The 13,553-nt window shown below is 35.9% G+C and overlaps 12 non-coding genes and 5 pseudogenes across 12 annotated transcripts; all 17 read right to left on the reverse strand.

Moving 5' to 3' along the window:
- Positions 1-688: 688 nt before the first annotated feature.
- On the reverse strand, positions 689-807 carry LOC133787027 (5S ribosomal RNA). The gene has a single exon (XR_009872162.1). It is a non-coding gene; the product is annotated as a 5S ribosomal RNA (ribosomal RNA).
- Positions 808-1,071: 264 nt separating this feature from the next.
- LOC133787033 (5S ribosomal RNA) lies at positions 1,072-1,190 on the reverse strand. Its single transcript, XR_009872168.1, has one exon. It is a non-coding gene; the product is annotated as a 5S ribosomal RNA (ribosomal RNA).
- A 265-nt stretch (positions 1,191-1,455) lies between these two features.
- On the reverse strand, positions 1,456-1,574 carry LOC133786968 (5S ribosomal RNA). Its single transcript, XR_009872105.1, has one exon. It is a non-coding gene; the product is annotated as a 5S ribosomal RNA (ribosomal RNA).
- A 270-nt stretch (positions 1,575-1,844) lies between these two features.
- LOC133786720 (5S ribosomal RNA) lies at positions 1,845-1,963 on the reverse strand. Its single transcript, XR_009871864.1, has one exon. It is a non-coding gene; the product is annotated as a 5S ribosomal RNA (ribosomal RNA).
- Positions 1,964-2,153: 190 nt separating this feature from the next.
- On the reverse strand, positions 2,154-2,272 carry LOC133787069 (5S ribosomal RNA). Its single transcript, XR_009872200.1, has one exon. It is a non-coding gene; the product is annotated as a 5S ribosomal RNA (ribosomal RNA).
- Positions 2,273-2,560: 288 nt separating this feature from the next.
- On the reverse strand, positions 2,561-2,679 carry LOC133787016 (5S ribosomal RNA). The gene has a single exon (XR_009872152.1). It is a non-coding gene; the product is annotated as a 5S ribosomal RNA (ribosomal RNA).
- Positions 2,680-2,960: 281 nt separating this feature from the next.
- LOC133787143 (5S ribosomal RNA) lies at positions 2,961-3,078 on the reverse strand (annotated as a pseudogene).
- Positions 3,079-3,351: 273 nt separating this feature from the next.
- LOC133787192 (5S ribosomal RNA) lies at positions 3,352-3,470 on the reverse strand (annotated as a pseudogene).
- Positions 3,471-3,529: 59 nt separating this feature from the next.
- On the reverse strand, positions 3,530-3,648 carry LOC133787176 (5S ribosomal RNA; annotated as a pseudogene).
- A 273-nt stretch (positions 3,649-3,921) lies between these two features.
- Positions 3,922-4,040, reverse strand: LOC133786873 (5S ribosomal RNA). Its single transcript, XR_009872014.1, has one exon. It is a non-coding gene; the product is annotated as a 5S ribosomal RNA (ribosomal RNA).
- A 282-nt stretch (positions 4,041-4,322) lies between these two features.
- Positions 4,323-4,441, reverse strand: LOC133786787 (5S ribosomal RNA). Its single transcript, XR_009871930.1, has one exon. It is a non-coding gene; the product is annotated as a 5S ribosomal RNA (ribosomal RNA).
- A 270-nt stretch (positions 4,442-4,711) lies between these two features.
- Positions 4,712-4,830, reverse strand: LOC133787101 (5S ribosomal RNA; annotated as a pseudogene).
- A 268-nt stretch (positions 4,831-5,098) lies between these two features.
- Positions 5,099-5,217, reverse strand: LOC133786945 (5S ribosomal RNA). The gene has a single exon (XR_009872083.1). It is a non-coding gene; the product is annotated as a 5S ribosomal RNA (ribosomal RNA).
- Positions 5,218-5,480: 263 nt separating this feature from the next.
- LOC133786992 (5S ribosomal RNA) lies at positions 5,481-5,599 on the reverse strand. Its single transcript, XR_009872129.1, has one exon. It is a non-coding gene; the product is annotated as a 5S ribosomal RNA (ribosomal RNA).
- Positions 5,600-5,881: 282 nt separating this feature from the next.
- On the reverse strand, positions 5,882-5,999 carry LOC133787052 (5S ribosomal RNA). Its single transcript, XR_009872185.1, has one exon. It is a non-coding gene; the product is annotated as a 5S ribosomal RNA (ribosomal RNA).
- Positions 6,000-6,282: 283 nt separating this feature from the next.
- On the reverse strand, positions 6,283-6,401 carry LOC133786758 (5S ribosomal RNA). The gene has a single exon (XR_009871903.1). It is a non-coding gene; the product is annotated as a 5S ribosomal RNA (ribosomal RNA).
- A 264-nt stretch (positions 6,402-6,665) lies between these two features.
- LOC133787189 (5S ribosomal RNA) lies at positions 6,666-6,784 on the reverse strand (annotated as a pseudogene).
- Between the last annotated feature and the right edge of the window lie 6,769 nt (positions 6,785-13,553).

Here is a 13,553-nt window from a genome sequence, read left to right on the forward strand (position 1 = left end):
GAAGCTTCTTCATTTGCTCCTCCATCTGAGCTAACCTCTCGAGGGTTTGGTACCTAGTCCCTAGGTTATTTTGGGGCTTTTCAACAGCTCTCATCCTATCGTAGGCATTTGATGGGTTGTTGTCCCTCCAAGCATGAGCTTGGTTTGGTGGGGCATTCCCATTATCACGTACTATGGAAGAACCTCCTTCTTGATGAGTGTGACTAACACCCTCATCTAGAGCTAAATTTCTTCTCAGCGAATTTAGGTGATCACACAGATCAGGCTGTGAATCATATCGAGGGCTTTTTTCAAAACTTGGATGATTTCTTAGATCTCCCTCAGACCTACCACTTCGACAGTTTCAGTCCAATAACTTCCATTTGTGAAGCTCACAGCTCGCGATTGAGGAAAATGATCTGGATTTTCAACACGTGTCTGTGGGACATAGGTATGGGCAGACGGAGGAGGGTTTCTCCTACTCTCTCCATAAGCAGGAATGTCCCGCGTAGGCCGAGGTGGTGTTCAATGTCTAATAGGAACTTCTTATTCGCTGCTTGTTAGTGACCACGGTATTAACCCCCACCACAAGGAAAACGAAATAAATTACTTTTTAAAGAATAAAAAAAATACTAACTTCTGAGGAGTATTAACACCACAAGAGAAATGAAATAAATGAATTTTTAAAGATTAAAAAAAATAAGTTTTAGGGGTGCAACACGAGGACTTCCCAGGAGGTCACCCATCCTAGTGCCACTCTTGCTCAAGCACGCTTAACTGCAGAGTTCGGATGGGATCCGGTGCATTAGTGCTCGTATGATTGCACCCAAAATATTTACTCCGCAATATTTATTTATAGCGAACCCGTGTCCTCCCTTTTCTTCCTCCTACCTCGAATTAACTAGGAACTTCTTATTCGTTGCTAGTTAGTGGCCACGGTATTAACCCCCCTAAGAAAAAAGAAATAAATGAGTTATTAAAGAATAAAAAAAATAGGACTTTCTGAGCCGCTCCTTATTCTTGATCACAGTATTAACGCCACAAGAGAAACGAAATAAATGAATTTTTAAAGAATAAAAAAAATATGTTTTAGGGGTGCAACACGAGGACATCCCAGAAGGTCACCCATCCTAGTACTACTCTCGCCCAAGCACGCTTATCTTGGAAGTTCTGATGGGATCTGGTGCATTAGTGCTAGTATGATCGCATCCGAAAAGTTTTGTCCGCAATATTCATTTATAGCGAACCCGTGTCCACCTTTTTCTCCCTCCTCCCTTGAATTAACAAGGAACTTCTTATTCACTGCTTGTTAGTGACCACGGTATTAACCCCCCAAGGAAAACGAAATAAATGAGTTTTTAAAGAATAAAAAAAAAATACAAACTTCTGAGCCGCTCCTTATTCTTGACCACAGTATTAACTCCACAAGAGAAACAAAATAATTGAATTTTAAAGAATTAAAAAAAAGAAGTTTTAGGGGTGCAACACGAGGACTTCCTAGGAGGTCACCCATCCTAGTACTACTCTCGCCCAAGCACGCTTAGCAGTGGAGCTCTGAAGGGATCCGGTGCATTAGTGTTGGAATGATCGCACCCGGAATATTTGTTCCGCAATATTCATTTATAGCGAACCTGTGTCCTCCCTTTTCTCCTTCCTCCCTCGAATTAACTAGGAGCTTCTTATTCACTGCTTGTTAATGATCACGGTACTACCCACCCACCCCCCCAAGGAAAACGAAATAAATGAGGTTTTAAAGTATAAAAAAATACTAATTTCTAAGCCGCTCCTTATTCTTGACCACAGTATTAACGCCACAAGAGAAAGGAACTAAGAGAATTTTTAAAGAATAAAAAAAAGAAGTTTTAGGGGTGCAACACGAGGACTTCCGAGGAGGTCACCCATCCTAGTACTACTCTCGCCCAAGCACGCTTAACTGCGGAGTTCTAATGGGATCCGATGCATTAGTTCCTGTATGATCGCACCCGGAATGTTTGGTCCACAATATTCATTTATAGCAAACTCATGTCCTCCCTTTTCTCCCTCATCCCTCGAATTAACTAGGAACTTCTTATTTGCAGCTTGTTAGTGACCACGGTATTAACCCCCCCCCCCCCCCCCCCCCCAAGAAAAACAAAATAATTAAATTTTTACAGAATAAAAAAAAGGGCGTTTTAGTGGTGCAACACGAGGAGTTCCCAGAAGGTCACCCATCCTAGTTCTACTCTCGCCGAAGCAAGCTTAACTGCGGAGTTCAGATGGGATCCGGTGCATTAGTGCTGGTATGATCCCACCCGGAAAGTTTGGTCAGCAATATTCATTTATTGTGAACCCTGTGTCCTCCCTTTTCTCCCTCCTACCTCGAATTAACTTGGAATTTCTTATTCGCTTCTTGTTAGAGACCACGGTATTAACCCCCACCCCCCCCCCCCCCCCCCCTCCCAAGGAAAACGAAATAAATGAGTATTTAAAGAATAAAAAAAAATTCTAACTTCTGAGCCGCTCCTTATTCTTGACCACAGTATTAACGCCACAAGAGAAAGGAAATAAGTTAATTTTTAAAGAATAAAAAAAAGAAGTTTTAATGGTGCAACACGAGGACTTCCGAGAAGGTTACCCACCCTAGTACTACTCTCACCCAAGCACGCTTTACTGCGGAGTTCTAAGGGGATCCGGCGCATTAGTGCTGGTATGATCACACCCGGAATGTTTGGTCTGCAATATTCATTTATAGCGAACCCATGTCCTCCCTTTTCTCCCTCCTCCCTCGAATTAACAAGGAACTTCTTATTCGCAGCTTGTTAGTGGGCACGGTATTAACCCCCCCCCCCCCCCCCTCCCCTTGAGGATAACGAAATAAATGAGTTTTGAATGAATAAAAATATAGGACTTTCTGAGCCGCTCCTTATTCTTGACCACAATATTAATGCCCCAAGAAAAATGAAATAATTGAATTTTTAAAGAATAAAAAAAAAGGAGTTTTAGGGGTGCAACACGAGGAGTTCCCAGGAGGTCACCCATCCTAGTATTTCTCTCGCGAAGCAAGCTTACCTGCGGAGTTCTGATGGGATCCGGTGCATTAGTGCTGGTATGATCGCAACCGGAATGTTTGGTCAGCAATATTCATTTATTGCGAACCCGTGTCGTCCCTTTTCTCCCTCCTACCTCGAATTAACTAGGAACTTCTTATTCGCTGCTTGTTAGTGACCACGGTATTAACACCTACCCCCCCCCAAAGGAAAACGAAATAACTGAGTTTTCAAGGAATAAAAAAAATAGGACTTTCTGAGCAGCTCCTTATTCTTCACCACAGTATTAACACCCCAAGAAAATCGAAATAATTGAATTTTTAAAGAATAAAAAAAGGGAGTTTTAGTGGTGCAACACGAGGAGTTCCTAGAAGGTCACCCATCCTAGTTCTACTCTCGCCGAAGCAAGCTTAACTGCGGAGTTCAGATTGGATCCGGTGCATTAGTGCTGGTATGATCAAGTATTAACGCCACAAGAGAAAGGAAATAAGTGAATTTTTAAAGAATAAACAAAAGAAGTTTTGATGGTGCAACACGAGGACTTCCGAGGAGGCTACCCACCCTAGTACTACTCTCACCTAAGCATGCTTTAGTGTAGAGTTCTAATGGGATCCGGTGCATTAGTGCTGGTATGATCGCACCCAGAATGTTTGGTCAGCAATATTCATTTATTGTGAACCCGTGTCGTCCCTTTTCTCCCTCCTCCCTCGAATTAACTAGGCACTTCTTATTCGCTGCTTGTTAGTGACCACGGTATTAACGCCTACCCCCCCAAGGAAAATGAAATAAATGAGTTTTTATAGAATAAAAAAAAATACTAACTTCTGAGCTGCTCCTTATTCATGACCACAGTATTAACGCCACATTAGAAACAAAATAATTGAATTTTTAAAGATTAAAAAAAAAAGAAGTTTTAGGGGTGCAACACGAGGACTTCCCGAAAGGTCACCCATCCCAGTACTACTCTCGCCAAAGCACGCTTAGCTGCGGAGTTCTGGATGGATCCGGTGCATTAGTGCTGGTATGATCGCACCTGGAATATTTGGTCCGCAAGAGTAATTTATAGCGAACCTGTGTCCTCCCTTTTCTCCTTCCTCCCTCGAATTAACTAGGAACTTCTTATTCGGTGCTTGTTATTGACCACGGTACTAACCCCCCCCCCCCCCCCCCCCCCCCAAGGAAAATGAAATAAATGAGGTTTTAAAGAATAAAAAAAAATACTAACTTCTAAGACGCTCTTTATTCTTGACCACAGTTTTAACGCCACAAGAGAAAGGAAATAAGTTAATTTTTAAAGAATAAAAAAAAGAAGTTTTAGGGGTGCAACACGAGTAATTCCGAGGAGGTCACCCATCCTAGTACTACTCTCACCCAAGCACGCTTAACGGCGGAGTTCTAATGGTATCCGGTGCATTAGTGCTGGTATGATCGCACCCGGAATGTTTGGTCCGCAATATTCATTTATAGCGAACCCGTGTCCTCCCTTTTCTCCCTCCTCCCTCGAATTAACTAGGAACTTCTTATTCGCAACTTGTTAGTGAGCACGGTATTTACCCCCCTCCCCCGAGGAAAACAAAATAAATGAGTTTTCAATGAATAAAAATATAGGACTTTCTGAGCCGCTCCTTATTCTTGACCACAATATTAACGCCCCAAGAAAAACGAAATAATTGAATTTTTAAAGAATTAAAAAAAAAGGAGTTTTAGGGGTGCAACACAAGGAGTTCCCAGGAGGTTACCCATCCTAGTACTGCTCTCGCCGAAGCAAGCTTAACTGTAGAGTTCTGAAGGGATCCGGTGCATTAGTGCTGGTATGATTGCACCTGGAATGTTTGGTCCGCAATATTCATTTATAGCGAACCTGTGTCCTCCCTTTTCTTCTTCCTCCGTCGAATTAACTAGGAACTTCTTATTCGTTGCATGTTATTGACCACGGTACTACCCCCCCCCCCCAAGGAAAATGAAATAAATGAGGTTTTAAAGAATAAAAAAAATACTAACTTCTAAGCCGCTCCTTATTCTTGGCCACGGTATTAATGCCACAAGAGAAAGGAAATAAGTGAATTTTTCAAGAATAAAAAAAAGGAGTTTTAGGGGTGCAACACGAGGACTTCCGAGGAGGTCACCCATCCTAGTACTACTCTCATCCAAGCACGCTTAACTGCATAGTTCTAATGGGATCCGGTGCATTAGTACTGGTATGACCGCACCCGGAATATTTGGTTCGCAATATTCATTTATAGCGAACCCATGTCCTCCCTTTTCTCCCTCCTCCCTCGAATTAACTAGGAACTTCTTATTCGCGGCTTGTTAGTGATCACAGTATTACCCCCCCAAGGAAAACGAAATAAATGAGGTTTTAAAGAATAAAAAAAAAACTAACTTCTAAGCCGCTCCTTATTCTTGACCACAGTATTAACGCCACAGGAGAAAGGAAATAAGTGTATTTTTAAAGAATAAAAAAAAGATGTTTTAGGGGTGCAACACGAGCACTTCCGAGGAGGTCACCCATCCTAGTACTATTCTCACCCAAGCACGCTTAACTGCGGAGTTCTAATGGGATTTGGTGCATTAGTGCTGGTATGCCCGCACCCAGAATGTTTGGTCCGCAATATTCATTTATAGCGATCCCATGTCCTCCCTTTTCTCCCCCCTACTTCAAATTAACTTGGAACTTCTTATTCGCTGCTTGTTAGAGACCACGGTATTAACCCCCCCCCCCCCCCCCCCCCCCCCAAGGAAAAAAAATAAATGAGTTTTTAAAGAATAAAAAAATATACTAAATTCTGAGCCGCTCCTTATTCTTGACCACAGTATTAACGCCACAAGAGAAACAAAATAATTGAATTTTTAAAGAATAAAAAAATGAAGTTTTAGGGGTGCAACACGAGGACTTCCCAGGTGGTCACCCATCCTAGTACTACTCTCTCCCAAGCACGCTTTGCTGCGGAGTTCTGAAGGGATCCGTGCATTAGTGGTGGTATGATCGCACCCGGAATATTTATTCCGCAATATTCATTTATAGCGGACCCGTGTCCTCCCTTTTCTCCTTCCTCCCTCGAATTAACTAGGAGCTTCTTATTCGCTTCTTGTTAGTGACCACGGTACTCCCCCCCCCCCCCCCCCCCCCCCCCCAAGGAAAAGGAAATAAATGAGTTTTCAAAGAATAAAAAAAATAGGACTTTCTGAGCCGCTCCATATTCTTGACGACAGTATTAACGCCCCAAGAAAAACGAAATAATTGAATTTTTGAACAATAAAATAAAAAGGAGTTTTAGGTGTTCAACACGAGGAATTCCCAGGAGGTCACCCATCCTAGTACTACTCCCGCCCAAGCAAGCTTAACTGTGGAGTTCTGATGGGATCCAGTGCATTAGTGCTAGTATGATCGCACCCGGAATGTTTGGTTTGCAATATTCATTTATAGCGAACCCATGTCCTCCCTTTTCTCCCTACTCCCTTGAATTAATTAGGAACTTCTCATTCACTTCTTGCTAGTGACCACGGTATTAATCCCCACAAGGAAAACGAAATAAATGCGTTTTTAAAGAATAAAAAAAATACTAACTTCTGAGCCGCTCCTTATTCTTGACCACAGTATTAATGCCACAAGAGAAACGAAATAAGTTAATTTTTAAAGAATAAAAAAAAGAAGTTTTAGGGGTGCAACGCGAGGACTTCCCATGAGGTCACCCATCCTAGTTCTACTCTCACCCAAGCACGCTGAACTGTAGAGTTCTGAAGTGAACCGACGCATTTGTGCTCGTATGATCGCACCCAGAATATTTGTTCCGCAATATTCATTTATAGAGAACATGTGTCCTCCCTTTTCTCCCTCCTCCCTCGAATTGACTAGGAACTTCTTATTCGCTGCTTGTTAGTGACCATGGTATTACCCCCCCCCCCCCCCCCCCCCCAAGGAAAAGGAAATAAATGAGTTTTCAAAGAATAAAAAAAATAAGACTTTCTGAGCCGCTCCTTATGTGGGCCACTAGGTTAAGCGTTTTGGCAGTCTCGCGATGTAGGCACTGAACTTGGGGTGGCAGTTCTGATTGACTGACTTGGTTTGGATCAGTTATTCCAGTGGGACTTATGAGACCCACTTTGCCTCTTTCCGACATTAACATCGGTTGCAAGAGGGGGTAACCGAGGCAAAACCTCGTCAATTTGCTTGTTTGCCTTAGCAAGATGGCTTCTTAACTACATATTTTCCAACTCAACTGTAGTTAAGCAGTCTGGGTTTGGATTCAGTTGCAATGACGCCGAGCACCTAGTATCACCGTGACCCGACGATTGCCTTCCCGGATGTTGCTGAACTTCAGGGCCATGCTCATTTGATTAGTACATAATAATAAACCGAAATATGAAATGAATTCACAAGAACACACATCTGTTTACGTGGTTCAGTGGTTAAAATCCACCTAGTCCACGAGTCTATATTATTGGTGTTTCTCTCTCTATTTTGGCAGAGTTTCAGTATTACGGAATAATCTTCCCTTTTCCTGTCCAATATTCTCAATATTTATAGAGAAATCCCATGGAGAGGTTTGGGTAACCGCGTCAGTCAATCACAGATTTACATATTTATTACATGTAATACAAACAATTCCCATTTATACTGGGGTATGATTTGATTACAAAATAAATGGTCTCCTAATATCTGGGACATTAAATATGACAGACTGGTCATAAATAATCGTATAATAGTACTCGAGTCTTTGGGGATCCGCGGGCATACAATATATTTGAATTATCACGAGCTGGATATCTCTCTAAGCTCGTACTTCGGCATCCATTTGAATATCATGAGCTCGTGCTTCACAACATTCATGTCTGTAGCTCGGGTTAAACCCAGGATGCCTAACACCACACATGCCCATGTGAAATCGGAGTTGCTTACGTGGATAATAAACATATATCATTTCCTTGGTTATTTCCCCATATATTCATTTGCCACCTATACCTGAGCTGAGTGAAGAACTCGTGCTGAAATTAGGGTACAACAAAAATTATAGTTACTTCTTCTTCCTATTTTGATGAAGTGTTCTTCTTTTTTTCTTCAATACTTTTTTTTTTTACAATTGCTTATAAGATCAGATCAAGTCTTCTTCTTATTTTTTTCCCTTTTAAATTTGATGTTACTTTTCATATTTAAGATAGGTAACCTGTTACCACTCTTATGATAAATGGTTACCCCTCTTATGTCAGAAAGTTACTCCTTCTAGGGTAGCTAGTTACCCCTCATGATAATATTTTATTTAACCTAGATCTAGAAAAAATAAATCGTGAAAGGGTAATTACTCAAGTAACTGGTTATCTTACCCGAACTTGTAAAAAAATGCACAATAAAAGCTTAAAAAGAAGAAAAAAATTACATAAAATAATTAAAAATAAATTAATATTACCAATAAATCTTTGAAAACAATCACAAAATAATTTAAAATAAAAATAGTTATATAATACAATATAAATAAAAACAATCCAGTTTCATAAAAATAACATTTAAATAAAAGATTTGAAATAATAAATAAATGTAAGAAATCAAAAAGATTTTAAAAAATAAAATTGAAATGACAAAAATAACCTCCCAATTCAAAATTTTTAATTAATAACAAAACTATGGCTTAGTGACCAATTTATACAAAAATATATGAAAATAAAAACCATAACTTAAGAATTTCAATAAAAATACCTATTTTTTTTTTAGAAAGTCATATTTTTTTCTCAAATCCTATAAAAAGCCATAAAATGTATAGCTTCCTATTTTTTAATATTCAAAACTAAACAATACTAATTAAAAGCTCAAACCAAACCATTTAAAAATGATTTGGTTTGGTTCAAATGGTGGTCTACCTTCAGTTCCACCCAATTCACCCCTATGTAAACAGTAAAAATTGTTCGAAGTTTATTACTTTAAGAGAGAGCATTTACTATTTTGTAATCCCAACTACATCAAGAATAGAGATTGATCATAATGTAATTGTTCTCGAGTGTTCACAACCCCTCATTAATACAACTACCTTAAGTGTTCACCCCTATCTATGTCTTTTACATTTTTTGCTGCATTAATATCATTGTCTTTAATTCATTAAGTCAACTAAGTACATAGAGATTTACACACAAATCACTCTTCATTTATAAATAGTATATATCTTTATAAATATATATACTTATTTAATATTAATGAAATTCAAAAATAAAATATTATGCATTATAATATCTTATTATTTACATATATATCTTTACATATATATCTTTATATATTATAAGTGTGAGATTAATGGAAATTGTTGGTTTCCGTTAGATTTAACATATATTTTTTTATTTTTTTCTAACACCATTTGTTTTAAATTCATCTAAATATGGTAAATAAATTAAAAATAAGATAATAAAGTAATAAATGCGCTATGATAATTTTTCATCACATATTTTAAAATTTCATAATAAATTAGTTAAATTACTCTATCAAGTATGTTTTCAAAACTATAACGAGAAAATAATGTGTTTAAATTATTCTTTTCTTTCTTTTATAAATTATTTATTTTGTTATTCAATATATTTTGTTTATCCAAACATATATGTAGTAGTGACATAAGACATAAATATACATATTTGTTATTTTGTCATTTAGTTTGTTTTTAATGAAAAATTATTTATTTTAATTGCTCTAGCCATTAATTAAATAAAAAATATTTGAATATAATTTTTTGTTGGCTTTAAATTTTTTGAATATTTTATTATATTGAATTTTTTTCTAAATAAAATTAGAAAAAAATATTTTATTTCGTAATTAAAATCACCATATATAATTTATAAATCAAAACATAAAAAAATACCAAAATTTAAAACTAATAAACAACATCAAATAATTTAGTTTAAAACTAGAATGTTCCATATTTTTATATGTAAAAAGTGTCTCTAACAAATTCTTAATTGAACAATTTTTAAAAAATAAAAATTATCATATATAAATATTTTTAAAATTTTAGACAATGTTTTGGCTTAATATTTTATAACATGTTTATGCCATATATATATATGTAATATTTTATATTTACTTAAATTTTATATGACAATCATAAAAACTTAATAAAAGTTATTAATAAATTATCTAAATAAAACTAAGAAAAAAAATGTCCATTGCACTACGATATTTTTTTTATTGTGATAGTATGTAATTCAATGTTTTCAGATTAAGAGATTCAAAATAAACTTGATCTTTTTTCAAATTTAATTTTAAATTATTAATATCTATTAGTACTTTATGGCAACTTAAAAAAAAATACTAGGTGAACATAAATATATATGTCATTTTGTATCTCTGTTTATCTCATTCTCCCTCCAAAGCTCTTTAATATTAGAGAGCATGTATTAATGTCTTGGAAATTTTGTGATATGTGTTTTTTTTAATGAAGTAATTTTTATGTGTTTTTATAGGTATTAATTGTTAACTCAAAAGATAAATTATGGATAAGAATAGGATGAACCATTCTATATTGAGCGATTTATATGAAGTATTTTAATTTATTTCTTGATTTTGCATATAGAAATGCAAGTTATGAAGAAAAAATTATATGTCATTGTGTAAAGTGTGGTCTTATTATGCCTGTAACTCAAACAATAGTATTTTAACATCTAATATGCAATGGATTTATGGAGGGTTACACTAAATGTGTATTGCACGGAGAAACTTCTTCACATACTGCACAAAATGTTGAGGCTCTAAGTGATACTCATGTATTAAATTATACCATTGATATGAAAAGAATTATATATGATACAATTGGAAAAAACATAGGAGACGACGAATGTGAAAATGAAAATGATAATCTTCAAGGTGAGGGTGATGAACCAAATGCTAGCGCAAAAGAATTTTACGATTTGATGAGAGATGCAGAGAAAGAACTTTACTTAGGTTGTACAAGTTTTGCAAAGCTCTCATTTGTTATTCAATTATTTCAAATTAAGTGCATCTATGGATGGACCGACCAATAATTTGTTAAGGTACTTAACTTATTTAAAAGAGCATTACCAAAAGGTGAAACCTCACCTAATTCTTTTAGTGAGACCAAAAAATTAATCAACGCTCTAGGACTTGATCACGAAAAAATTGATGAATGTCCGAAAGATTGCATGTTGTATAGAAAGGAGCATGCAAATGACTCAAAATGAGAAGTATGCTCTGCATCAATGTACATTAAAAATACAAATTTGTTTTCTTCTATTTTTATTTTAGCTGGCATATACTTTGCAGATTATACTAACTTTACATTTTTTAAATATCATATAATAAGATTCTACTTTTCTTTTATCTGACTTATACTTTATAATTAGAATAAATTTACATTTCAATTATCAAAATACTGAAGCTAAAGTCTTGCACTACTTTACATTAATACCACGATTACAAAGATTATTTATGTCATAAAAACATTTGATTTTATGACTTGGCATCACAACAAAGAACGTACAAGTGATGGTTGTATAAAACACCCAAGAGATTCTATATCATAAATGACTTTTGATCATAACCCCTAGTTATTTTGATTACATACAATCTTCCTCCGTGAATGTGTATGAAACAACCTAATTTTACTATGTCCTTACTCATACCCGATCTAGACATATCTAGAAATAATATTGACAAATGCCCAAATCCACCGATTGAAGAGTTAAATCAGTTATGGGAAGTTGGAGTTGAAACTTTTGATGCATCTACAAAAATATACTTTAATATTCAGGCATCACTACTATAGACTATCAGTGACATTTCAGCATATGCAAACTTATCAGGATGGAGAACGACAAGAAAATAGGTGTGCCTATCTTGTGATCAAAATACTTGTTCTTTGTGGTCGAAGTACAACAAAAAGAATTGTTATATGGGTCATCAACGTTTGTTAGAAAACAACAACCTGTTTAGAAATGATGAAGTCTTTTGATGGCACAAAAGAGAAAAGAAGGGATCCAACACCATTAATTGGTTCTATGATACTTAATACATTAGCAGACTACTAGAACAAATTTTAGAAGATGTCTATGAATCCTCCATTGCCATACAATTGGAAAAAAAAAGAGTATATTTTTTGAATTTCCATATTGGAAGGATTATTTATTATGACACAATCTTGATGCGATGTGTATTGAAAAGAATATATGTGAAAGTTTGATTGGGACATTATTGAGTCTAGATGCAAAAAATAAAGACAATTTGAATGTACAACTTGATTTTAAGTATATGAGTATTAGATCTAAACTTCATTCAAAGGAGAGTGAGTATAAGAAAGTTGTCATTCTGCCTGCTTGTTTTACATTAAGCAAAAAAGGAAGAATTGTTTTCTTGTCAATTTATAAAGACAATTAAGGTTCCAGATATGCTGCCAACATTTGTTGATGTGTTCGTGTAAGCAAAAGAAAATTTTATGAGCTCAAAAGTCACAATTTTCATATCATTAGGACTCAATTACTACAACTAGCACTGAGCGGAATATCAAGTGCACATGTTTGTGTACATCTAACTATTTTAAGCAACTATTTTCACATGAAGTATTTAAAATTTGATTGACCACAAGATTTTATGCAACTTGAACAAAAAATTGCTATCATTCTTTGTTGTTGACTAGCTTTTTCAATAAAAACTAATAATAATAAAGCTTAAAGAAATGAAAGTTGAGACATAGAAGTTTACGTGGTTCAGGTTATGAATAAACCTTAGTCCACGAGTCACTTGTATTAGGAAGATAAAAGATTGGAGATATCAAGCTTCTATGGAGGTTTTCAAGCAACGTTTTAACAATGCTCTAAATACGAGATAAAATTTGGTATCGTTTACAAAGTGTGCCCTACCCCTATTTATAGATGGACGAGGGCAATTAATTTCATAATGAGGGTTTTTACAATTATTGTAACGTCCCAAATTCTCTAATATGGCTTAGTGCCTTGATTAGGGGGCCAGGAGAGAAGTAATTGGTTTATGGTATTAGTATGTGATAATGTGAATGATTATGTGAGTTATATTATTATATGGCTGTATTTGCATGCATGTGGGTCGTTTCTTATTAGAAGGACATTTTCGTAATTTTGACCCGTTAGGGGTATATTTGAATATATGATTATATATTTGTGATATATGATGAGACCACATTATTATATGGATATATTTAGATTATTGGGCACGAGACGATCCTAGCGAGCAAAGTATCGGTTTGGTCATAACGGGGTCAAATACCAGGCTCAGGATGAGCCTCAGGGTATTTTGGTAATTTAGCGCATGATCGAGAATTTTTGGATCATGGGAATTTTATTTGGAGATAGTTGAGACTTATTTAAAGAAATGGTGGATTGTAGTGGTAAAAGACCAAAATGGCCTTAAGGGCATTAAGTGGAAAATTAGGGGCTTAAGGGCAATATGGTCATTTTGGGTGTTACATTAGTGACTTAGTCACTTACCCTTGGCTGAAGGAAACTTCAAACAACAGCAAAATAGAAACACTCTCCTCTCTCTCGTGTTGCACTTGTTCCCTTAGAACACTTAGGGAGCCTTTGTTT

Source organism: Humulus lupulus, chromosome 6 (assembly GCF_963169125.1).
Source record: "Humulus lupulus chromosome 6, drHumLupu1.1, whole genome shotgun sequence".
Taxonomy (NCBI): Eukaryota; Viridiplantae; Streptophyta; class Magnoliopsida; order Rosales; family Cannabaceae; genus Humulus; species Humulus lupulus.